The following is a 23,852-nucleotide window of genomic DNA, read 5'->3' on the forward strand; positions in this document are numbered from 1 at the left end:
GTTTCCGGTAAACCATAGAGAAAGAAAGGGTGGAGGGGTGGGGCTGGGGGTTAAACGGGGCAAAGGTCACGTACTGTCATGAGTTTAATGAGTCGGTATTGATCGTATTTAAGCATTTATCGTTATTATTTTTTAAACAACCATTCCCTGGCTTTGCACAACAGACTGTTTATGAGAAGAGTGCAGTTGATACTTTGCACCACAGTTCCTCTACATGTTAGTCCCACATCAACCAGCTGAGATGGTCCACATCTGAGGACTGCATTCCTACAAGGACGAGGGCTGGGTCCTTCACCGACTGGGTAGACCAGATGTTAGCAGCTGTGAATTCCAACAAACCAACACAAGGCTCTGCAACCTGAGGCCCTGGAGCCACATGTGGCTCTCTGGTGAAGGAAAAAGGAAATGTTATTAATTCTAAAAAAAGGACAAATTTATTTGGCGATAAGGCAAATCAAGTAAAACAAAACAGTTGAATAAATTAAACTTTATTTGTACTTACTCGCCTAGGAGGCTCCCACCTACAGGACCCATAACGCTCCAACAATCCATCAAGTGATGCGACTTCGTCTTAACCTTTTGATTATGACGAAGCGTTTAAAAATCTTTTGACAGATTTTTAAACGCTGTGTACCAAAAAAAGGTTTGAGGTCATTTAGCACAATTAGAATTCACAGCAAGATAAGGGCCTGGATGCAGCTTATGGTCCAAAAAATATGTCTGGGTCACTTCGTTAGATCTAGTTTAATTTTTATTTGTTAGGTTTACAAGCTGATAGTTAAGGAGCACCAACAAATACAAGCTGTAGAGGCCTAGTTGTTTTTTCTGTCATTACTGCTGACTTTACATTATGGACGACTACATTTGCTCCCTTTGGATGTGACACATGACAGAAACTATTTCATATTCACAAAAAAGTCTATTTTCTCTTTATATTTGTGTTTTCTTTATGCCAGAAATAAACAACTTAATAAACAACAACTTTCACAATTTGTCATTTTTTTTCAGTTTTATGTGACACTTAAGTAAACAAACAGAAGAATATGTTCTGTCATTTCCATTGATGTTCATTCATGAAGCCAACGGAAATGGTTGGAATAATTGATTCATAATTGGTGTCATGGTTGCATTCAGCTCAAGAAAAAAATAACAGTTTTTACCAGAACCAGCCAGCCTTCAAACAGAAAACACAAACTGATGCATGTTAAGTGTGAACTAACTACATACTAAAACTTAATTGTGAATTCAGCTATACAAGTATGTTTTACTTATGTGATTAATAAAGTAAAATAAATGATATATTTTGTTCTTGTGTCTGTGTCAGGGTTTTAACTATTTCTTTCACAAAGAGAAGAACCACACAGGAAACAAATATTTTTGTTACACTTCTGCAAAAGGAGTCGGTGTGTCACAGCGGACTGTCCTGTGTCCTGTGACAGCACAGGTTATAGGTTGCTTGTATGCATATTGTTAGGTCAAACCTGAGGAAACTGATGTTTCAAGTGATTTTATTTTACAAGTAAATAAAAACAGAAAAAATTAAAATAAAAATCTAAAGTAAAAATGTTTTAAAGTACATCCTGTTAAATTTGTGTGAAAATGAATTTAAGTAATTAAAAAACTAAAGAGAGAAAAAGGAAAGTTTAAGTCTGTTGTGGGCGCGGTGTTAATTAAGGTCCCACTCCCAGCTGTGCGCACCGGAGCAGTTTTCGATGAAGTGCATGCGTAGCGCCAGATCAGGCAGAGATCGTGTACAATCAGAAAACTTGCGATCCGTCTCAAAGAAGCTAGTCCAAAGCCCTGGTTAAAGGCATCAAAACCACGGAGGCAGCCGGTTAGATTCGGTCATAATGCGGGGCATTGTTGGTGTGATCTGCTGTGCGTTAAGCGCCGGCTGCGCGTTTTCCGCGTCAGCTGCCACATCATTAAATGTTTGTTTAGTCCATCATTGAATGTCATTTATAGAAGCACTGCTATTTATGAAATATATGTATTGCTGTATTTTCAATGAATTCCAATGAGTTGCAATGAATTCAATGAAGTTAACTTTTTAACAAATTTATTATGCAAATTGAATTAATCATGGAATCATGAATTTAACTGTTGAGTAATGTTATATATTTATTGTTGTATTTATTGTGGTAAATTGATAAAATATTATGTCTCATTTAGGTTTTTCACCATATATACATATATAACCAGCACCTCGCCATTACTGTTGAAACCTCTCAGGAAATTGAATAAAACAGGACAAAAGGAACAGTGTGTCTGGATGGTGTGTGAAGTCCTGTTCGTAAAACTCCGTGGATGCTTTCCCCTTTCAAGTGGGGCACAATAACTTGACAGTGAAAAACCGAGTGACAATGGAAAACCAGAACCGTATGGAAGTCCAAAAACTGTGAACTGGTTTTGTGTAAAGAAGACAAGTGTTCTAAATAACTTAAGAGCCAAACAAACAAAGCTAAAATGTCTGAGACAGTGAAATCTGTGGAACAACCTAAGGCTGAGAGGACGATAACAAAAAGATCCTTCTTACGTCTCGTCAACACTCCAAAATTACAAAGACATGACTGAAGAGGAATTAAAGGAAAGTTTCAATAAGCTTATCGCTGAGAAAGTCATGAATGTCAATGATGAAGTGGAGATGGGACTCGTTGCAGAGTTAAAGGCAAGGCTGGGCACAGAAGATGATGTGTTAACAGAACAGCAAAGAGGCGACATAACGAAAACTGCAAATGACTGTGAGTCAAAGCTGAGAGAAACCAAAGCTCTCCTTCAAGATACCCTGTGTGACAATTTTGGACATGCTGAATTAACAACTGCTTTCCAAGTAGCTGAAGCTGAGTGTGAACGTGCTGCTGCAATACACCCAGATGGCAACCAGGAGGCATATGACTTCATGCTCACCCACCTAAAGGATATGGTTAAATCTGCAAAAGACACGTACAATCAGTTGAAACGATGGGTTCCATCATATGGTCAAGAGGAGTTCCAAATTCGCCTCAAAACGCTTGACATGATGATCCCAAAGTTAGTTTCCAGAAAATCAGAATTCATTAAAATAAAGATCAGAGAGTCTGAAGAGCAAAGGATTTTTTTTCCCATAAATGTTCCAACGCCTGTCATCAAATTGAAGCCCATGAACCTCCCTAGGTTCGGAGGAAATCAGCGTGACTTCCACAGATGGAGGAAAGAATGGGAGGCCTTTCAGAAGCAGGGTGAACCAACCGGTTCAAGAGAAGTAAAGAAGTACCAGTTGTTAGATAGCCTCGACGAAAGAATCACAAGAAATCTTCGTCTGAATACCTATAACACGGCAGAAGAAATACTTCGAGTTCTAGAGAACCGCTTTGGCAACCAAACTGCTATTGCCATTGAAATAGTGGAAGAGTTGCAAAGAATGCCACCTGTAAAAAGTCATCAATCAAGAAAAATAATTGAATTAGTTCAAGTTGTGGAAAAAGCACTTCTTGACCTAAGTGATCTCGGAGAAACAGGTGCAATAAAAAATCCACTTGTGATAAAATCCATCGAAAGCAAGCTTCCCACAGTGATCAAAAGAGAATGGTTGACGCATGTAGCTGACAGAAGGAATGCTGTTACACCAGATAATCGTTTCGACCGCCTTTTGAGCTTCCTCAAAGATCATGAAGTCATATATGAACAACTAAAACCAACTTTGGGATGATGAACCATTTAGAAGGAAAACCGAGACTGAAATCAAGCACACAAGAACAAGAGCAACTAAATATGACCAAGCGGTGTGTGTAGTCTGTGGTGACAGTAAACACAAGAGGAAACTTTATTTCTGCAAGCAGTTCTGAGGTCTAAAGCTAGAGGAGAAAAAGGCTGCAGTTAAGAAGTTCGTAGCATGCAGAAGGTGCCTGGAGGTCCATGATGATGACTCCTTCTGCAAACCTGCCTTCCTGTGTAAAGGTCAGGTTTGCAAACTTTACAAAATGTCTGCACATCATTTTTGTCTTTTTCCAAATGCTCCTCCCACAAAAACTGAATCAAGTCAAAGGAGGAGCAAGTGGAACCAGAAAGAGAACAAAGTCTGAAAAAATATACTCAGGAACAAGAGGAGTTTTTCAACAAACTTTCACCAGAGTTAGCCAAACCATGCGGAGATGTATTTTCAAATTCGGTCACACGTGCACTTAACTCTATGAAAGAACCAAGTTTGATGGAAGAAAACGGACTAAAAGAGTTCCCAGTAATTATGATGCTGCTGACAGTCACGGCAAATGCTGGACAAAAACTCAGAGCGTTGATTGACCTGGCTTCTGACACAAATTATATCACACATAAAGCTGCAGAAAAATTAAATCTCAGAAGCGAGGAAATAACACTTGTTGTTCATGGAGTAGGGGGGGGAGGGGGCCGGTTTAGCTCGTGCTGGTTTGCGGCGCCTTCCGTCCGTGAAACCAGGGTTCGACTCCGGGCTGCTCCCTGTTCCCTTCTCTACCTCTGTGCCGGTCCCAAGCCCGGTTTGAGAAGGTTGCGTCAGGAAGGGCATCCGGCGTAAAACATTGCCAAGTTTACCATGCGACTTGTTCGCTGTGACGACCCCTGATGGGAGAAGCCAAAAGCCGAAAAAAAGTTCATGGAGTAGGGGGGGATGAAAGTTGGTGTGGAGACAAAAAGATATCTCCTAAGAATCAGGGTACAAACTCCAAAAGGCACCTTAAAATTACATCAGCTGGTATGTTATGGACTTGAAAATATTGCAGACATTCAAAAGCATGTCAAAGCAGAACAGTTGCAGAAGTTCTTTCCAGGAGTACGACTCGCTGAACTTGAGAGACCAAGAGAAATACAACTGCTCATAAGTCATAGAGAAGGACAACTGGTGCCACAAAAAAAAAATCTGTTGGAGATCTTGTGCAGTGGGATGGACCCCTCGGAAAAACAGTGGGCGGAACTCACCCAAAGCTCTTCGAAGATTTGACCCTCTCTGCTCATTAGTCAAGAACCCATTTTGCAAGATCAATGAGAGCCGCTGCAGTAAAATATAAAGAAGTGATCAAAGGCAAATCCAAACAAACGCCACAGAATATCCACAAGACAATGGTACCACAAAAGTCAAATACTGCAACCACCACTCATGACTTCTTCGAATGGTGGAGGTGGGACAGCATTGGTGCTGTGTGTGTTCCTAAATGTGGAGGACGCTGATTTGGAAATTGTCAACCTGGTGGGAAGGAGATGACGCTCGCAGAAGAGAGAGAACTTCAAATAGTGAAAGAAGGCCTTTCCTACTTTGAGGGTGACAGTCACTGCAGCAGACCACACTGGCATGCCAAATACCCTTGCGTGGAAGATCCGTCACTCCTACCAAACAACCGAAAAGCAGTTGAGGCCACTTTTCTCAGAACAGAAAGACAACTGGGCAGAGAACCAGAGTGGAAAAGGGCTTACACCGCTCAAGTCCATGATATGATCGAACATAAAGCAGCACTCAAACTGACTGATGAAATTATCAAAAATTGGACTGGACCAGTGTGGTATGTCAGTCACCTCAATGCACCAAACCCACACTCGGCTACAACTCCAGTAAGACTTGTGTGGAACAGCAGCCAAAAATTCAAAGGGGTCAGTCTAAATGACTTGCTGATGAAAGGTCCTGATGTGCTCAACTTGATCCGCGCTGTTCTTCTGAGGTTCAGGTGTGGAGTTCATGCTGCTTTGGGAGACATATAAAAGATGTACAATTCTGCATGGATGGAGGAGCGGGAAATGCACCTGCACAGGTTTCTCTGGAGGGACTTTGAAATACTAAATATAGAAGACTATGCAATCACCAGAGTAAACATGGGCGATAAACCAGCCGGATGCATTGCACAACTTGCAATGCTTGAAACTGCAAACCTACCTACCTTTGCACATCTTGAATAGGAAAGGAACGTGATCCAACAAAATGCTTATGTTGACGACATACTCATCTCCCACAACAGTTTCGAGCAACTCAAGACTATAACAAAGAATGTGAAGCAGATCCTAAGAAGAGGGGGATTTGAACTCAAACCCTGGGTCTTTTCTAGGCAAAGTGAGGGGCAATAAGAAAACAATGAGTCAAGTAAATCAAAAACAGAACCCATGATTTTGCCAAACCAACTTAAACAAAGTGAAAACAAAGCACTGGGCCTTGGATATGAAGTGGAAGAAGATGAGCTACACATTATGACTGCAATCAACTTCTCAAAGAAGAAAAAGAAGATGCGACTTGGCAAGAATCTTTTGCAAAACCAGGTTAGAGCATCAACTCCTGACCCACTGACAAGACGAGAATTACTAAGTCAAGTGTCAGGATTATACAATCCAGTTGGGTTAGGAACTCCAGTCAAGCAATGAGGTGCTATTCTTGTTCGTAAGGCTTTTCAAGAGGCTAAAATAAAGACGCGCTCAGTTCAAGAAATATGGGATATGGCGCTCTCAGAAAAGCTTCGACAAGATGCTATCTCACTTTCTGAAGAATATGTTCAACTTGCCCTGATCAGATTCCCCAGATCACTGACACCAGTGTGTTTCAAAGATTATCCCTTAGCTATCACGTTTTGTGATGGAAGTGAGCATGCTTATGGTGTGGTAATGTACTTGAGATCACTGTGATCAGGGGACATCCGCAAAAAATCTGGTCTGACCCTGGGACTAACTTTATTGGAGCAAAACCTGTGTTGGAAGAAATGTATAAATTCCTCGACCAGCAGGACAATGGAGGATTGGAAGACTTTTCAGCCAGGAATGGGACAGAGTGGATGTGGAAAATTCATCCAGCCGATTCTCCACACAGGAATGGATCTGCATCAGGGTACAAACTCCAAAAGGCACCTTAAAATCACATCAGGTGGTATGTTATGGACTTGAAAATATTGCAGACATTCAAAAGCATGTCATAGCAGAACAGTTGCAGAAGTTCTTTCCAGGAGTACGACTCGCTGAACTTGAGAGACCAAGAGAAATACAACTGCTCATAAGTCATAGAGAAGGACAACTGGTGCCACAAAAAAAAATCTGTTGGAGACCTTGTGCTGTGGGATGGACAGCACAAGATCAGAAGCTGCGGTAGGCATAATAAAAATAGCGCTCCAAACCATTGGAAAAGAATCTTCATTGAGTTTTAGTGAATTTCAAACTACTTTATCCTTGGCTGCCAACTTTGCAAATGAAAGACTAATTGACGCCAGGACACAAAGCTGAGAAGATTGTTTCTACTACATTTCACCAAACACCCTCTTGCTCCGACGAGCATCCCAAGAAGGACATCCCAAAACTTTTGACTTTGACCGTTATCCCTACATAAGACTCCGAGCCATACAAGCTGAAGTGGACAAGTTCTGGAGAGGATGGAGCCAATTGGCTGGCCCCCACCTGTTTGTTCGGAGCAAGTGGCACACCGCACAAAGAGATGTAGCAGTAGGGGACATTGTGTGGTTAAGTGACCAAAATGCTCTAAGAGGACAATTTAGGCTTGGGAGAGTAGTTGATACGAAACCAGATAGTTAAGGTACAGTTCGGGATGCTATCATTAGCCGCGGTTACATGGGCAGAATATCTTGATCGGATCAATAGTCGGGTTAAAATTCACCCGTGCACATGGGATCAGAAAACCTTTTTCCGATTAGAACAAACGTTCCCATGGCTCACACTTTCGGTCGGAATGAATAATTTGGGCATGCGCAGTAGTGTAAAATCACCCGGATGAGGAAATGGGTCCCGTTGTAAACAAACCGCTGCCACAGACAGACAGCATGTGCAGCAGCTCTGTAATACGAGACGATCTTCCAAACGTGCTTTTATTAATGTTATGAATATTATGAAGCACCTGTTCGCCCCCGCTAGCTCCACTCTGTGAGCGGTCCGAGCTCTGTTCGAACACGGTTCCTGCTGAGTCCTGCAGCCGCTAACCCAGAGCGGCGCAGTCTGAATTCTCCCACACATAACAAAATAAGAAAGGCACACGTAAAATAGCATTCCCCCCGCCCCAAACACAAAATTATAACTCCGGCTCCTCTGCTCATTCGGGTGCCAGTGGAGCGAGTGAGCGTCGGGGGGCACGAAGCGCTCCTGCCCCACATCTCCCTCGTGAGGGGTGTAAGAGAGGCGAGAGCCAGCGGGGCAACAGCGGAGCTGCGCTTTACACGGGGCGTCCGCAGAGCAGCTGGTCGGTCCCGTATGCGCTCCAAAGCTTTCTCTCAGCGAAACACCGTCTATGCATGACGTAAACCAGAGCAGTAGTGACACACGATCGGAATAACCGTTTACATGCTCCACGATCGGATAAATGATCGGTATAACCCACCCATCTCGATCGGAAAGAAATTCTGATCCGAACGAGTCTGATCGGGGCAGAGTATTCCGAACGGCGTGTTTACATGACGCATTTTCTTTCCGATCAGGCGTTCATTCCGATTACTTTTGCCCATGTAAACGCGGCTATTGAGGTTACTCCGAGTTATTGTCCACCTGAGATACAAAGAAGGGATGGGAGGAAGAAGGAAAGTCTGTCAAGTTCTAGAGAAGGCAGGGGAAAAGGAATCGTTTTGCATAGGGATGTTTGGCGTCTAGTTGTTTTGCTTCCTATTGAAGAACAAAAGTAAAGTTAATTTGTTGAAACGTTTGACCTCTAAGTAAACGACATTCTTGGTGCTTCCACTAAAATATCGAGTGGGAGGTGTTAGGTCAAACCTGAGGAAACTGATGTTTCAAGTGATTTTATTTTAAAAGTAAATAAAAACAGAAAAAAAACACAGAAAAAATAAATACACAGGCCATTTGCATGACTTGCTTCCCGCCCATATTTAAATAAATTTGCCTGCTGCCGGGCGAGAGCTCAGAGCAGATCGGATCGGAGACGGGACATGTTGCTGGTTGCTGACTCTTGTGGCTCTCCCCTTGCAAAGGTTTGAACACTTATGCAGACTCTTGTGTGTTTTGTTCTCTTTCCCATTGCACAAACAGGCTCTCTGAGGTCCTGAATCATCAGAACCTGGGGAAGCTGTAGGCGACTTCAACCACAGTCTTACACATTTTTACAAGCAGTGAATCTTAAAAACAGTCTCCAATGTTCTCAAAAGTTTAAGAATCCAGAAAATGCAAGAGTTCAGTGTGTGACCCTCAGTCGTGTTCAGCTTGGATAAAACATATTCCAACGTGAGGGTGTGGACTTTTTGCCAGGAGTAAGCCGGCATGTGTCGAGTTCCATGTTACAGTATAACATCCGTGTTCTTGGGGTAAACGTTAGGCCGTCTTAAAGAAAGGCCAAATTCAAAAAAACACATTCAGCGAAAGCCAAACTAAGGCAGCACATTACAGAACCACAGCCAAGCAGAGAACTTCAACAAGAACCACCACAGTTTTCCAGCTCTCCCTGCACATAGAAAAAAGTCTTAAGACAAGGTACTGTAATGAATTTCTGTTTTGTTTAACAAATGTATTTGTAATTCCCTCGCAGTCAGTCCAGACACAAGTGGTTTTCTTAAACGGGTGTCTTTATTGTCTTACACACACCGTGAGCTATGTGCGCCCATTGTTCTGATGTTGTAGTAGACTTGATTCTTTGGACACGATTAGCTACACACACTTGAAACCTTCTGGCATCATTCTTTATGTAGCCAAGGACAACTGTAGAGTCTGTCCAGAAGAACTCTTGTGAAACTTGAATCTCTAACTCTGCTCGTAGTAGGTCACTGATTCTAACAGCAACAACTGCTGCTGAAAGTTCCAGTCTTGGGATGGTCAGAACATTTTTAGGCGTGACTCTTGACTTGCCCATTAATAAGCAACAGTGGACTTGACCTTGTTGGTTGATAACTCGAAGGTAAGTGCATGCTCCATACCCTGAGATGCTCGTGTCTGCAAAATGGTGAAGTTCATAGCCTTTGACATCTCCAAACTCTGGGGGAGTATGACATCTCTTGATCTGCAGATCAGCTAATCCAGGTAGATCTTTAATCCATGACTCCCACTGAGATTTCAGATGCTCTGGAAGATCTTCATCCCAATCCATTTTATCTCTGCACATCTGCTGGAGAATCTGCTTGCCTAGGAGAACAAATGGTGCGATGAAACCTAGGGGATCATAGATTGAGGCAACGGTGGAAAGAACACCTCTTCTTGTTAATGGGTTAGCTTTGACTTGGACTCTGAACTTAAATGCATCAGATGAAATGCACCATTCAACTCCAAGAGCTCTTTCAATGTGTGGTAAACTTAAAGACATGTCTTGGTCTTTGACTATTGTACGCTCTTCTTCTGGAACTGTTGATATGACTCTTTCACTATTTGACACAAATTTGTGGAGTCTTAACTTGCCAGTAGCGCATAGCGCTCTCGAGTCTCTCACAAGTTGAATGGCTTCACTTTCTGTTGAATCACTTGTCAAACCATCATCGACATAGAAATTTCTTTGAATGAAATCAATGACATTCTCCTTGAAATGAGTTTGCCCTTGTACTGCAAGGTGCTTCAAGCCAAAATTGGCACAGCCAGGGGAAGAAGCTGCTCCAAACAAGTGGACTTTCATTCTGTAGACCGACGGTGTTATGTCCAGGTTTCCTTGCTCCCACCATAAGAAACGCAGGTTGTCCTGGTCGTCTTCTTTGACATGGAATTGGTGAAACATTCGCTCGATGTCACACATGAATGCAATCAACCCCTTGCGAAAGCAACAGAGAACGCCCACCAATGTATTTGTCAAATCAGGCCCTGATAACAGGTGGTCATTAAGAGAGGTGTCTTGATACTTGGCTGAACAGTCAAATACCACTCGAATTTTGCCTGGTTTATGTGGGTGATAGACCCCGTGATGTGGAATATACCATGCAGGACTGTTGCCTAACTCTTCCCTAGGGACCTTTTCTGCATCACCTCGAGAGATGATGTCATCCATAAACCGAACGTAGTCACTGTGCCTTGTCTTTTCTTAATCTCTTCTCCAGACATTTTAAGCGGTGCATTGCACACACTTTGTTGTTTGGTAGCTTGGGTCTTTCATCACAAAATGGCGGTGACATTTCATAGTGACCATTTTCATTCTTTTGAATGCCTTCTCTGAGTTTTGATAAAAACTTAAGATCATCTTGAGACACAGGATTGTCATCAAATTTCCTTTCTGGAAAATCCAACTCAAGTGCTTTAATAATCTCAGAAGAAGTAACATCTCTTACTTTGGTTCTGTTTATGAAGTGGACATTGCTCTGAAGACCAGAAGAAGGTTTGAGATCTGGAATAACCTTCCTCACGACAATGCGATGACTGACCCCGATAGCATGGATTACTTTGTCCGACTATGCTCCAGCCGAGATCAGTACGTTGAGCATACGGTTCATCTTCTTCACCTGACACAATTTCTCTCGGGAGTAGTGCTTGAGAGCAGTTATACCCGATTAACAGACCTACTTCACATTCTTGCAAAGGAGGAATTTCTGCTTGGAGATGTTCAAGATGTGGCCAAGCCCTTGCTGTCTCATATGTTGGAATGTGATTTTTGTTAGCTGGGATGAACTCTCGAGTGAAAGTTGGTGGTAGACTGATCCTCTTACTTGAGTAGAAACCACGCACTTGAAAATCCTTTAGTTCTTGAGACTGAACAACTGTGGTCCTTGACGCCATAGTAGACAGCTCAAGCTTAACTGGATCCTTACTGGTTTTCAGCGTTTCTGCAATTTCACTCAGAACAAAAGTCGTATCACTTTGTGAGTCCAGTAATGCATATGTGAGAACTTCATGTGATGGTTGCTTAGCAGATGAAAGCCAAACAGGAATTATTGCTGCTGTTTGAATATTGCCTTCTTGACGTATAACTCTGTTTGTTGTAGCTGTTGTAATTTTTGGGGCTTGAGCTGGATTCTTTTGGTTGGGTCTTTCATTAGTTGAGTTTGTCTCGTCTTGTGGTGGTCTGTGTTCTTCCTTGCTGCGATCTTCATGTAGGCAAGTAGGATGCCTTTTTTTGCACGTCTCACAGATGCTCCTGTAGTTACAGCCCTTTGACTGATGGCCAGGCTTGAGGCAACCAAAACAAAGCCTTTCTGCTTGAATGAACTTGACTCTGTCTGCAACAGTCTTTTCCAGAAAGGTCCTGCAGTTCTGAAGACAATGTTTGAGTTTCTTGCAAAACATACAAGACAAAGTTGCATTTTCTTGTGATGTTGTAGCTAGTGTTTTAGCTCCTATGTTTCTTTGTCTTGTGTTCTTTAACCTTTCTGAGCCGTCTGACTCACTTTGCTTAAGTGACTGCAACGATGTAACAGGGTTACAGGCAATCTTTGCTTCTCTTGTTAAGAATGAGACAAACTGGCAGAAAGTTGGAAACTTGTTAGTTTCTTCTTCAATTTCGATAACTTTGCGGTTCCAGCTTGCAGTGAGCCAATCTGGTAACTTGGAAAGGATCTTTCTGTTCTCATTACAGTCGTTTAAGATCTCCAATGACTGAATATGAACCATGGCTGCTTCACAACTGCGTAGGAAATCTGCAAAGTCTCTGAGTTCAACACTGTCTTTTGATGTAATTTTGGGCCAAGCATGAAGCTTGTCTCTGTAGGCTTTTGCAATAGTGAATGGGTGCCCGTATCTTTCCCTGCAGCAACATAAGCTGACGCAGTTCCGTGCAAGAAGTATCCATCCAGCGCACTTTTAGCTTGGCCGCTTACATATCTGCGATGGTAGAATATCTTCTCCTTTTCTGGAATGTTCTTTTGGTCAATAAGTGTTTGAAACGCGAGCTTCCAATCACTATATCTTAATGGATCTCCATGAAAGATTGGTGGTTCTGGAACAGGTATTCTACTAACATTTAATGCACCTGCTAGCGCTTTAACAAGCTCTGCTGTACCATCATTTGGAGGTGTGGGTGCAAAATTTGAGGTAGAATGTTCTTGGAGTGGGGGAACACTTATACGTGTGAAGGCTTTGTCTTGTGTGACTGTCTTTGTTATGCTCTTCTTGTGTTCTTCCGTAACACTCATTTTGTCATAGACATGCATTCTTGCTTGAGCTGCACGTAAATCTTTCACCTTTTATAAGTGCTGCAACTTTCTTTTCCTTTCCTCGAATGATCTTTTCAGGGCTATATATTCTTGCTTTTGTTTAGCTTTAAGATTAGCCTCCTCTTCTTCTCTTTGCATTCTCAGCCTAAGTTCTTCTGCTTCTCTTTCTAAACGAAGTCTTCTGGCTAAGGCTTCTTGCTCTGCTGCTCTTTTCCTAACTTCACCTTCAAGTCTTTCAATTTCTATTTGTTCGATTTCTTGTTCCTCCAATACCTTTAAAACAGCTTGGCTTGCGGCTGCATCTGCCAGGGCTTCTTGATGTTTTACAGAGGATCTGCTGGAATGTTCAGAGGTCCGTGACTTACTTATAGTTGACTCAAAGAGAGAGCCTACATCTGGCCATTCTTGGTCCTCCTCTGTAGCCTTTCCTTCCACGTAACTTCCTGTTTTGGATACAACAAACTTAGAGATCTGCACACAGATATCCACTTTGCGACGTGTTTCTTGATCAGGAGCTGTGAGCTGGCGTAAGTCATCGTATGCTTGCTGGACATCTGCAGAAAGGCCTGAAACATCCCCCATAATGTCATTGAGCAGTTCTTCAGTCAAGGGTTCAGATTTTGACAATAACTGCTTGGATGATTTTGCATGTGTTATCCATTTTTCAAAAATGTAATTGAATTTCTGCTGAAGCCCATTGATGCTCTTCTCTGCATAAGTTTTGATCCTTTCGCTTCTCCGTAACTGAGACACAAGTTGGTGTTGGGCTTCAGGATTCGTAACTTGTTCTTCATCAGAAACGATTTGAATGTCTACCCTGGGCTCTGGTTGAACATGGGTCTGACCCTTTTCAGTCATACTAAATGTTGATTAATTAAATTAACTTGTCACTTAAACAGTAGTCTACAGTCTGCTCTTTAAAATTAAATTAAATGCAACATCTATATAACCTTTAACTGTAATAAGATTATAAATGAAACTTTGTCAAAAATAACAAAATAATGCTTAAAGGCTTTCAGGAAAAAATCAAAATAGTAATTGCCAAAACTTGAATTTACAAATAACATGTACCAATATGAAATAAAATATATTTACTCTTTAAATCAAACGTTTGAACTTGCACATAAGAAAGCTATCAAACTTATAAACACATGAAACCGTTTTCTACAAAGACCTTAATTAACTCAGTTCGCTTAATCAACCTTAAATCTTGCTTTTCTTACTTAGACCACACTTAAAAGTGTACAAACGTAGTATGGCTTTGTCTTCCACACTGCTTTTCAAAATGTGCTCTGCTCACGTCCCTGCGTGCAACTGCCGTTTTAGACGTTCCTTGAATGCAACTTCGATCATGCGCCGACGAGCCCACTGGTTCTCTGATATGCCGCCGCCTTGCCATGCGCTGCCCACTCGCGTAGATGAACAGTCCGAGTTCTCACTGTAATTCCCTCGCAGTCAGTCCAGACACAAGTGGTTTTCTTAAACGGGTGTCTTTATTGTCTTACACACACCGTGAAAACTATAGATGTCATGTCTCGTCAAGTTCCTGTCAGTCTCTGTTGTCTCGTGTTTAACTTCCTGTTTTATTTTGTAGGTTTACCTCTCGTTTCAGTCCTTCCTCTCCCTTCCCTTGTCTGTTTCCCCACAGCTGAGCCTGCCTCATCATCCCTGATCGTTTCCACCTGTGCTTCCCCTCCTCATGTATTTATAGCCAGAGTTTCCCTGTGTCCTGTGCCTGATTGTCTTGTTTTCTCCTTGACAAAGCCAAGCCAAGTTTATCAAGGTTTAAGAAATTAAAACAATCTAAAACTCTGCATCTGAGTCCAGCCCTGTGTCTTGCCTTGTGTCAGTACAATCAGGCCAGAATGGACTCAGCAGAGCGCAGCGATTTAGCTTCAGTTCTGCAACGCCTGGAGGCCCGCCTTTCTCAGCAGGAGGACTTCCAGAAGGCCCTGGCATCTCACATGGTGCAGGTCTCCACCCATGTTCAGGATCTCCGCCAGGGTCCGCCCTGGATCACCACACCTCCGGGTGCTTCTGCATCCATCCCTGTTCCTCCCTCTCCCACCATGCCTGCCAGGACTCAGGAAATCAAGATAGCCCCCCCCGATCGTTATTCGGGGGAGCAGGGACTATGTAAGCTCTTTCTGACAGACTGTTCCATTCATTTTGAACATTCCCCCCATGCCTTTGTGTCAGACAGAGCTCGGATCGCCTTCATGATCTGGTAAATGGCGTATACTTATATAGCGCCTTTCTTCCTACAAGGACAAAGCGCTTTACAGTCACAGACCCATTCACCCAGTCACACACACATTCACACACACAGTCACACACTGGTGGTCGCTCCGCTGCCAAACACAGGCGCCCGCCTACCACCAGAGGCAAGGTGGGGTTGAGTGTCTTGCCCAAGGACACTTCGACTCATGGGCGTGCAAGGCGGGAATCGAACCTGCAACCTTACGATCATGGGACGACCGCCCTACCGCTGCACCACGGCCGCCCCTAATCACCAATCTCCCATTTATCGGGGAGGGCTCGTGCTTGGGCCATGGCCGAATGGGCTCGCGACTCTCCACTCTGTTCGTCTCTCATTGCATTCCAGGAGGCTCTTCAGATCACGTTCGATCCGGTGTCTACCAGCCGGGACAAAGCGCGGGAGCTGACCAGCATACGCCAAGGTGGGGACTCCGTCTGTGATTACGCCATTCGATTTCGCACCTTAGCGGCTGAGAGCGGGTGGAACTCGGTGGCGCTGTATGACGTATTCCTCAAGGGTTTGGCTCCGCGCATCCAGGAGCAGCTCATACCTTTGGACTTACTTCCGGGTCTGGACTCCCTGATCGGTCTGGCCATCCGAACAGACAACCGGATCCGTGAGCTGGCTTCCCGACGCAGCAGCGGACCCTCAGGGGGCGGGTCTTCTCACGGGGCTGAGTTCACGGACAGGAGGGATTTCCCTCGTTTCACGGCTGATCCGCCACGCTCCTCAGCGGACCGCAGTGACGAACCCATGCAGGTGGGACGTGCGCGACTTACGGCGGAGGAACGACGGCGCCGCCAGCGGGAGGGTTTGTGCTTTTACTGCGGAGAGCACGGTCTTTCGGTTTTCTCCTGCCCCATGAAGAACCCTGCGACGGTGAGTCACATCACCGCTGCAGACAGACGCACACGGAGCTTCACGCCCCTAGTGGTGACCCACCACGGCGTCACCACAGCTCTCACAGCACTCATAGACTCAGGGGCTGACGTCAGCTTAATGGACTGGAAGCTGGCAGTCGGTTTAGGACTAAAACCTCGTCTCCTAGACAGACCTATCAAGGCCCGTGGTCTTCACGGAAGAGGTCTTTTTAACATCACTCACGTCTCTGAACCTCTCCGACTGTCCATAAATAACCATACTGAATTCATGTCATTTCACCTATTCGAGTGCTCCTCAAGGCAGCTGGTCCTGGGGTATCCTTGGTTGTGTGAGCACAGTCCCCGAGTGGACTGGTCGACGGGGAAAATTCTGGAATGGGGGCCAGATTGTGACAAACACCAAAGTTCAAGTCCCCCAGGTAAATGAAATAACATGAACTATAAACCTGTTCCTGTTCATCCTGCTTCAGGTCCAGAGACCCCGGACCTGAAGAAGGTACCTGCGTGTTACCATCATCTCGCGGAGGTCTTCAGTAAGTCCCGGGCTCTGAGTCTTCCACCTCATCGCCCCTACGATTGTGCCATTAAATTGGTTCCAGCTTCCACTATTCCAAAAGGGCGTCTGTATCCAGTCTCAGCTTCCGAACGTCAGGCTCTGGATAAGTACATCGATGACTCTCTGGCAGCAGGCCTCATCCGTCCTTCCTCATCCGCAGCTGCAGCAGGCTTCTTCTTCGTCGGGAAGAAGGATGGGACCCTCAGACCCTGCATAGACTACAGCGCTCTCAATAATATAACAATTAAAAACAGATATCCATTGCCACTTATGTCCTCTGTTTTTGACCAGCTCCAGCAGGCCAAAGTGTTTACCAAACTAGATCCCCGTAATGCCTATCATCTGGTCAGGATCAGGGAAGGAGACGAGTGGAAGACCGGTTTCAATACACCCAGAGGACATTATGAATACCGGGTCATGCCTTTTGGGCTCACCAATGCTCCCGCCGTGTTCCAGGCCATGATAAATGACGTACTCAGAGACTTCTTGGACCGATTCGTGTACGTCTATTTAGACGACATCCTTATTTACTCCCCCGACCAAGACTCTCACGTCTCCCATGTCTCTGCGGTTCTTCAGCGGCTACTGGAGAACCATCTCTGTGTTAAGGCAGAGAAGAGTGAGTTCCATGTCTCCACCGTTGCCTTTCTAGGGTTCAAAGTGTCTGCAGGAACAGTGGAGATGGATCCAGCCAAGGTCAGCGCAGTGATGGACTGGCCGTCTCCTGACAGCCGTAAGAAACTCCAGCAGTTTCTGGGGTTTGCAAACTTTTATCGACGCTTTATCCGGGGCTTCAGCTCCATTGCTGCGCCCCTCCATGCCTTCACGTCTCCACGTATGCAGTTCCAATGGACGCCGGCGGCCGAGGCCGCCTTCAGAGCTCTGAAACGCCGCTTCACATCTGCTCCGCTGCTTACCCTGCCTGACCCACACCGGCAGTTCGTGGTGGAGGTGGATGCGTCCAATGAGGGGATCGGAGCCGTCCTGTCCCAACGGTCTGAACAGGATGGGAAGATGCACCCCTGTGCGTTCCTGTCTCGGCGTCTCTCATCAGCGGAACGCAATTATGATATCGGCAACCGGGAGTTGCTGGCGGTCAAGGTGGCTCTGGAGGAGTGGCGGCATTGGTTGGAGGGGGCCGAGCACCCCTTCATCGTCTGGACGGACCATAAAAATCTTGAGTATATCCGGAACGCTAAGAGACTTAACGCTCGCCAAGCCCGTTGGCGACTGTTCTTTGACCGCTTTTCTTTTACCCTCTCTTACAGGCGGGGTCCAAGAACGTCAAGCCGGATGCCCTGTCTCGCCGATTCGACCCCGCGCCTGTTGCCAAAGAACCGGAACCTCTCCTTCCGCTGACTTGTGTGGTTGGAGCAGTGTCTTGGCAGATAGAATCAGAGGTAAGGCAGGCTAACGGTGGGGTGCTGACGCCCAGTGGGTGCCCGAGGAATCGCCTGTTCGTTCCCCCGAACCTACGCTCAAGGGTGATTCACTGGGCCCACGCCTCACTGCTTTCCTGTCATCCGGGAGTGCGGCGGACTATGCACGCCATCTCCCGGAGGTTCTGGTGGCCATGCATGGAGCAGGAGGTCCGGGAGTACGTTCCCGCTTGTTCAGTCTGTGCCCGGAATAAGTCCTCCACCGGACGACGCATGGGACTCCTACAGCCTCTTCCCATCCCTTCCAGACCGTGGGCGGAGGTTTCCATGGACTTTGTCACAGGCCTTCCCCTCTCACGTGGTCACAACACGGTTTTGACAGTTGTGGACCGGTTCTCTAAAATGGTCAGGTTCATCGCCCTGCCTAGACTGCCTTCGGCCAAGGCCACAGCTGACATTTTCCAGAACCAGATCGTGAGGTACCATGGTTTCCCCAAGGACATTGTATCGGACCGGGGTCCGCAGTTTGTGTCCCGGTTCTGGAGGGAGTTCTGTCGGCTCATCGGCGCTAAGGCCAGCCTGACCTCAGGTTACCATCCGGAGTCCAACGGCCAGACTGAACGTCTCAACCAACAGCTGGAAACCGGTCTCCGGTGCTTGGTCTCCCAGAATCCCTCGACATGGAGCAGGCATCTGGTCTGGGTGGAGTACGCTCACAACACCTTACCCACCTCGGCTACAGGCTTCTCGCCCTTCAAGTGTGTCTTCGGCTACGAACCTCCTCTGTTTGCGGCGCTGGAGTCTGAGGTTTCGGTTCCATCGGTCCACGCCCTGGTCCACCGCTGCCGTCGCATCTGGGCTGCCGCTCGACAGGTCCTGGAACGACAACGGGACAGGGTCAAGACGGTTGCTGACCGCCGCAGGCGTCCTGCTCCAGATTACCGTCCCGGACAGAAGGTCTGGCTCTCGGCCAAGAATCTAAATCTACACGTCCCGAGTAGGAAACTGGCCCCGCGGTTTGTGGGACCATTTCCCATCACCAAGGTCATCAATCCTGCTGCGGTTCGTCTTCGTCTGCCCCGGTCCCTCAGAGTCCATCCCACGTTCCACGTTAGCAACATCAAGCCGGTGGTGGACAGTTCCCTGGTGCCTCCCGCGGAGCCTCGTCCTCCGCCCAGAATGGTGGGAGGTGGTCCGGTGTACACAGTCCGGAAAATACTGGCCGTCAGGAAGAGGGGCCGGGGTCGCCAGTTTCTGGTGGACTGGGAGGGTTACGGTCCGGAGGAGCGGCAGTGGATCCCGGAACGCTTCATTGTGGACAGGTCTCTCCTGACGGACTTCTTCAGGTCCGGGGCTCCTGGACCGTCAGGAGTCGGTCCTTAAGGGGGGGGTTCTGTCATGTCTCGTCAAGTTCCTGTCAGTCTCTGTTGTCTCGTGTTTAACTTCCTGTTTTATTTTGTAGGTTTACCTCTCGTTTCAGTCCTTCCTCTCCCTTCCCTTGTCTGTTTCCCCACAGCTGAGCCTGCCTCATCATCCCTGATCGTTTCCACCTGTGCTTCTCCTCCTCATGTATTTATAGCCAGAGTTTCCCTGTGTCCTGTGCCTGATTGTCTTGTTTTCTCCTTGACAAAGCCAAGGCAAGTTTATCAAGGTTTAAGAAATTAAAACAATCTAAAACTCTGCATCTGAGTCCAGCCCTGTGTCCTGCCTTGTGTCAATAGAAAGCACAAACAAAACAATTAATGCTTATAAAAACAAGTACAAGTTTCAAAAAAAACATTTACACTCACAATAAAAATACCAACATAAAATAAACATACCTCGTTGGCTGTATGCTGCCAAAAAGAGAATTAGAACCCGGTTGGGAATTAGAACCTTCTTTCTTTCTTAATTTTCTTTTCTTGCTTGACGCTGATCTTCCTTCTGGATCTTACGCCGTGCTCTCCTTTTCTCTTTTTCCTTCTCTGCTTTTTTCTAATTTAATTTGACCGCAGCGACATCTACAGGTGGCTTATAAAACTACATATTTAAAATAACCTTAAACCCATCAAAAAAGACACACTAAATTCAAAAGAAAATGTGGCAGCTACAGTATTACTGCTGTGGAAAATGTAGTTGCCTGTTTTTTTTTGTTACCTGCACATTACACTTAAAATAAAGCCAAACAATTGGGGAACTTCAGTAACCCTTGTGCTATCTTAGATGAACTCACCCTTACATTGACGTGTTCTCCATACCATCACAAAGGTGGATAAAGGTGGAAAAATTTCATGTAATCCATGGACACCAGTTAAGATCACAAATCATTGAAGAAAAAAGGTTCAACACACTGTCTGGTGGGTCTAGATGACCCAACTCCCAATGGTAAAGTGCCTAGGATAGCACAAGGGTTTTTAAAGGCCTACACAAGGAGTGGTGACGGCACAGCTGAGACCCAGTTGACTTTCTCAGAAACGCAGGTGAGGGGTGTGTTGCAAGGATTTCCCCTTCCACACCCACAGACCGCGAATGACAACTCCACCCGTAGATTTGTTAGAGTGAGCCCAACGACATTTTCAGACACTGAGTGCTTTGACTGCAAAAGGAAGAAAGCCACCGTGGCCAGTTCGTTAAAGGATCTATAGAGGAAGCATCAACTGGTGGCTGGAATCAAGCCAGCCCGCTCTCATCAAACTGCTGTCAAGTGAGCCATGTCTAAGTACCATAACCATTCGGCCTGCAATAACCGTTCAGGGTCCTTTCGACTGAGGATAACGTCACACTACCGTAGCCCCACTTGGATAAACTACTGAGCGTGGAGATGTGCTCGGGCTCTACATATTTTCATTTCACTTTTCTTTGTGTAACATAAAGCTCTTTTCCTTCATAAGTTGTGTCTAACATTATTCTTTGTAGTGTTTATAGAGAGATTTTGCCACAACCCACTTTGTAAAAAGATCTGTGGCTGTTAGAATGAACCTGCTGCTCCACATGAGAGAACTGTGTCTCTAAGCAGAGCAGCTGGAGTCTTTGTAGCTTCTTGTAGCTTTATGACTGAGAAGGGTCAAAATTGGTCAATAGGCAAAGATGGGGTTTCTTGCAAGATCTTTTAATATATATTTATTTGTTGTGTTTTATTTATTTATTTTAATTTTTTGCAAAGGAGGATAAAAAGTTACAAAACAGAATATTTTCAAAACTAAAGTAATTTGGGCCCAACTGAAAAAAATAAAAGTATAAAAAAATATTAAATGAAACAAGTGAACAGGCCTAACCAGGCTATATAGACAGGGACAAACCATATTGGACACATGAGGGAGGGAAAACAAACTAATCAAAAGTTCCAAGTGAATAAACTATTTTTTCACTCAAAACAAATTAATCAAATGTGTGCACCCATTGTTAACTTGTTTTAAGTAAACAAAGTAAAAGTGAATGTATTAATTTAAAGAAAATTTAAAGAAATACTAACACCTATGTGGGGGTTTGAGGTTGAACCACCACAATGACCTTGTTGATTACTTCTACAGAGCCAGTGGGAAATAATTACCATTCAATATTCAAAAGATGTTCATAGAAAATGAAGGAGGCTACAAACCGCGGGGATTCAGGATCTTCAAGATCAAATTAATAAGAAAAGAAAAGTTTCTGTGTGTCGGTGTGTGGCACTGAACTTTGGAACAGGTTAAGTAATGAGCTCAAACAACGTTCAAAAATCCAAATATTCAAGAAAAAGTATAAAGAAACTCTCATTTCCCGAAGTGAAGATAAGGGGAGTTAAGGATCAACAGGTGTTTGAATAATTCCAAATCCATGTGTGAACTTGATTGTGGTGAAATAATCAAAGCTCTTTTAATTACAACCAATGAGTATTACATTGTAATGTGCATTAATGATTATCGTATTTTCACAGTCATAAGGCGCACTTAAAAGTCTTAAATTTTCTCCAAAATGTACAGAGCGCCATGTAGTTCTGTGCCTAATGTGTTGTTGTGTTACTTCGGTTAAAAGGACGTAGGAGAGGACAGCATGGGACGGTAAGGAGGGAATGAGGACAAGAAAGACGACACGCCCCCAAATAGTACAAAAGTGCAGATATGTGCATTATGCAGAACAACATTGTCTTGGCGACCCTGAAAATGCCGCCTGCAAAGAGATACACTTATAATAATTATAATAATTGTTACTTTATTTATCCTACAATGGGAAAATTGTTTTACGGGTTGTACGGGAGGCAGTGGCGTCAAGGGTCTTGCCCAAGGGCACTCACTGGGTGATGTTAATTGCTTGCCATTGATATGGTAATTGCCCCAGAACCATTGTGAGAAAGCCCTACTGGTCAAGGTAGAAGAGAACCATCTACTGGCATACAGAAGAAAAACATCATCTGTTGAACTTGTCCAAACACGCCCCTTACACTCGTGAGCAGAAGAGAAGCAGTTGCCAGAGGTACGAGGCTGTAAGAATTCGCTGTGTGTTTTTCCTTCTCTTTGTGTGCGTTCTTGAGGAAATCCAGTCAATAATTCTCTTCATGCTCCGGTTGAAGCAGCACTTCCCAGGCTTCGCAGCACAGAGCGCAGACTGGCGAAGGATTCTACACTAGCTAAGTCTTACTGTGCCAAGATCCGAAAGCTGGAGGAGGCGGTTTATATCTCAAAGGTCATGCCAGAGGACAAAGATCAAGCATCGGAGTCATGGTTCATCCCACACCATATGGTCCACCACAATGGAAAGGATAGAGTTGTGTTTGACTGTTCTTTCCAATACGGAGGGCAGTCACTGAATGAGCGATTGCTGCCTGGACCAACGTTGGGGCCTTCCTTGCTTGGTGTCCTGCTGAGGTTCCGTCAGCACTCCGTTGCTATTAGCGGTGACATAAAGGCCATGTTTCATCATATCCGCTTGTAACCCGCTGACAGGCCAGTTTTGAGATTCCTTTGGAGAGAACTGAAAAGGGATGAAAGGCCAACTATCTATGAATGGCAGGTTCTGCCATTTTGAACTACCTGCAGCCCTGGTTGCGGGATCTACGCCCTCCAGCGCCATGTTTGGGACAACTGTGGGAATAAGTCCAGCTTGATCCAGGTTGTGAAACTTTCTTTTTATGTGGATAATTGTCTACATAGCACTTGCATGTCTGAAGAGGCCAAAGTGCTCATTGATGACCTACGCGAACTGCTCCTGCAAGGAGGATTTGATCTCAGGCAATGGGCGAATAATGTACCAGCAGTGGTTGAACATCTTCCCCCCAAAGCCAAATCAGAGCGCTTTGAACTTTGTCTATACAAGGGAAGTAGTGACTTACTGGAGTCAACCCAATCCTCCAGTGGAACTGTCTCAGGGACACTCTAGGTTTCAAGTTTCGCTCTACGGACCACCTTGAGCCAACCATGAGTAACATTTACAAGACCTTAGCAAGCCAGTATGATCCACTGGGCTTCCTCATTCCCTTCACGACAAGAGCAAAAGTTCTCATCCAGGATCTTTGGAAACAAAACATTGGATGGGATGATCGGATTGAACCTCAGTCTCTCAGAGAGCAGTGGACTGTTTGGGTGAATGAGTTTCCTGACATCAGTCAAATTGAGTGCCCGCAGACCTATGCACCATCAAGCGGAGACAAGCCTACAACAACTAGGGAACTGCATATTTTCTGTGATGCGTCAAGGAGGGCATATGGGTCTGTTGCTTACATGCGCACAGTCGAGGAAAAAGATCATGGACAGACATCCTTTGTGATGTCCAGATCTAGAGTAGCACCAAGGAAACTTCTGAGCATGCCACGCTTGGAACTAAGTGCTGCACTCACTG

At 45.0% G+C, this 23,852-nt stretch overlaps 1 protein-coding gene across 1 annotated transcript in view; it reads left to right on the forward strand.

Moving 5' to 3' along the window:
* Nucleotides 1-8,835: 8,835 nt before the first annotated feature.
* LOC144981295 (uncharacterized) overlaps nt 8,836-23,852 on the forward strand; it is a 34,263-nt gene continuing 19,246 nt past the window's right edge. The window contains exon 1 of the mRNA XM_023962530.2: nt 8,836-8,903. The gene's annotated coding sequence lies outside the window, so the exon portion shown is untranslated. The remainder of the gene's footprint in view (nt 8,904-23,852) is intronic.

The sequence above is a fragment of the Oryzias latipes genome, chromosome 14 (genome assembly GCF_053564925.1).
Source record: "Oryzias latipes strain Hd-rR chromosome 14, Olatipes_Hd-rR_3.1".
In the NCBI taxonomy this organism is placed as follows: domain Eukaryota; kingdom Metazoa; phylum Chordata; class Actinopteri; order Beloniformes; family Adrianichthyidae; genus Oryzias; species Oryzias latipes.